The sequence below is a fragment of the Dipodomys merriami genome, unplaced genomic scaffold (assembly GCF_024711535.1).
Source record: "Dipodomys merriami isolate MVZ:Mamm:240054 unplaced genomic scaffold, mDipMer1.0.p SCAF_4, whole genome shotgun sequence".
In the NCBI taxonomy this organism is placed as follows: domain Eukaryota; kingdom Metazoa; phylum Chordata; class Mammalia; order Rodentia; family Heteromyidae; genus Dipodomys; species Dipodomys merriami.
Window position 1 is genome coordinate 17,225,417 of NW_027205603.1, and position 2,866 is coordinate 17,228,282.

Here is a 2,866-nt window from a genome sequence, read left to right on the forward strand (position 1 = left end):
TAAAATACAGTGTAGAGAGATTTTTTTTCCCCTCAGTGGCAGGTAGGCTAGAAATTTTTATCATAAGCTCCCAAGGGGGAAAAATTAAAATACTACATGAAATGTGAAAATCAACTTCAATTTCAACATTTTTTCTTATTTAAATGATTTGTTTTTTCCCTTCCCCTCCACAAATTATACCAACATCAAATACAGTGAAAGAAGGGGTTATACCATGGGGGAGGGACATACAAAGCTACATCTTATAAATATGTTAGAGACAATCGCATGAAAGAAAAAACATTTGAATTTCAACATTTTATTGACGTCTACCACACATAGACAAAAACATCTGAGTGACCACATTGTTGTATCATGAGCAAATCTTATACGAACTACTCAAACCAGCAATGTAACACTCCTCTCATTTCAAGCTAGCTTGGGCCAGGAGAGAGGGCTCACACTTGGAATCCTAGATACTCATGAGATAGAATTCAGGAGGATCACACTTCATGAACAGCCCAGGCAAAAAGTTACTGAGATCCCATCTTAATGAAAGAAGCTAGATATGGTGGCATATGCCTGTCATCACAGCCATACGAGAAGCCAAAAGTAGGAGATTTGTAGTCCAGGCTGACCTAGATGAGAAAAAAAGCAAATCACTACTAAAAAAATTAATCAAGAGGGCTAGGGAAATGAATCAAATTGTTGAACTCCTGTCTAGCAAGTACAAAGCCTTGAATTCAAACCCCAGGGCTAAAATTTAAAAATAAGAAAAGCCAGCACACACCCTTCTCAGCCACCAGGTCCTCCTTTTCTCACAATCTGACTTTATACCGATTGGAACCAAAGAAAAGTCCTGTTTTGTACATGTCTTATTTTACCCAGCAGGGAGATTTGTCCCTATTTTTCTATGTACAGCTGGGCATTTGTTTCCATTGGTGTGCAGTTCTCCGTTGAATGAATGAAATGCGTACATAGAGAATTTACCCTGATCCGCGCCATTACTGCAGCGTGCTCTCACAGTGCCTCACCATTAAGAATAATGCACCTATGGAAATGATTGCACGCATCTTCCGGTGCAGATGTGTGTACAGAAGTGCATATCTGCTACTGGCATTTTCAGTCCTCACAGAATCATAAGACCAGCTTTACTAGATATGGCCAAACAGAACATCTAACTTACAAAAACAATGATGAGTAGGTAAGGAAAACTAGTCAGAGGACCCCAAGTATCTCTTCTCTTCACCCATCCCTCCATCTTCCTACTTCTTTCTCTCTTCTCCTCCCTCCTCTTTCCCTCTCCCTTCCTTCCCTCCCTTCTTTTCTCCCTGCCTCCTTCCCATCAGATCCTAGAGAGATAAGGCAGGTGATCACACTGTGGATAGAAGGATGCAGAGTTCTCTCAGTGGGGTGGGAAAAGTCACAAAGTAGAAGAGGAAAAACTAGAAGGAGCTCTGGAAGTGGAGGAATCAGTGAGACTCTACAGCTTCTTATCCACTGAGATGGAGAAATAAATACAGGTTTTAATGTGCATTGTCTAAATAAAAGTTCCCTTGCTTTGTCCCCTGGTCACATAGTTTTGGGTTGTTTTTTCTTTTTACTTGACAGTGATAAAGCTTGAGCACAAAAGCTCAGAGAGAGCCCCCAGTCCCTGAGTTCAAGCCCCATGACCAACCAAAAAAAATCACCACCAATTGGCATCTTAAAGTGGTGCCATTTAGTTTCTCATTGTTCAGTGGGCAGAAGCCGAATGTCTTCTTGTGTTCTACAAAGCCGGACTCGGGGTATCAGCATGGCTGGGTTCCTTTTGAGGGGGGATGAATACACTCTCAGGCAGAATTAAGTTCCATGCAGCTGTAGAAAAGAAGTTTCTGTGTCCTGTCTGGCCCTGGGGCCCCGTCACCTGCATTCCTTGGCCTGAGGCTCTCTTCTTCCATCTTTACAGACAACAGCAGTTCAAGCTCATTTCAGATCTAGCATTCCCTTCTGACTCATCTCGTTTCTGGTTTGGGCCAGATGAAGTTTGTCTGGGTGATTTTTCTTCTGGTTTCAGTTCTGCCCAGCTTCAGAGCAGACACTGCACTCTCAACTCCCTCGTAACTGCCCACCACACACTAGCCCGTGTGGCCCCCTGGAAATCCCCCAGCGTCCTCACTTTGACAAGGTATTGCTACTCATGCTGAGAAAAGAAACTGAGCCTGGTGGCTGGTGGCTCACACCTGTAACCCTAGCTACTCGGGAGGCTGAGATCTGAGGATCATGGTTCAAAGCCAGCAGGAAAGTCCATGAAGGTCTTATCTCCTATTAACCACCAGAAAACCAGAAGTGGTGCTGTGGCTTAAAGTGGTAGAGTGCTCGCCTTGAGCAAAAGAGGTCAGGGAAAGCACCCAGGGCTAGTGTTCAAGCCCCATGACCGATTTTCAAAAAAGAAGAAGAGGAGAAACTAACCAGCATGAAGAATGAGCTTGGCTGGGTTTTGAACTAAAACATTACAATTTTAATTTGTCTCAGTGATTCACTGGCACAAAAGCATCTTTGTTTGAATGTCAGTTTGAGAAACAGGAAAAGTAGGAAAACACCTAAAATCCTTACTTTGGAGGCCGCTGTTGAGTTTGTGTCTTCTAACAGAAGATAGGCTGGCACCCTAATTCTGAGACCCCTAGAATAAGGCCTTGCTTAGAGATGGGGTGTCTTTACAGAAGTAATAAAGTTAGAATGAGATCATTTGGGGGGACCTAATCTATTATGACTGGTGCTCTTACAGGAAGCACAGATGCAGCTGTAGACTACACACGCGCAGAGAATGCTGGGTGAAGAGGAAAGCAGAGACCTACCAACCAAGAAACACTCAAAACTTCTAATGACCCACAAGAGGACATGAGAA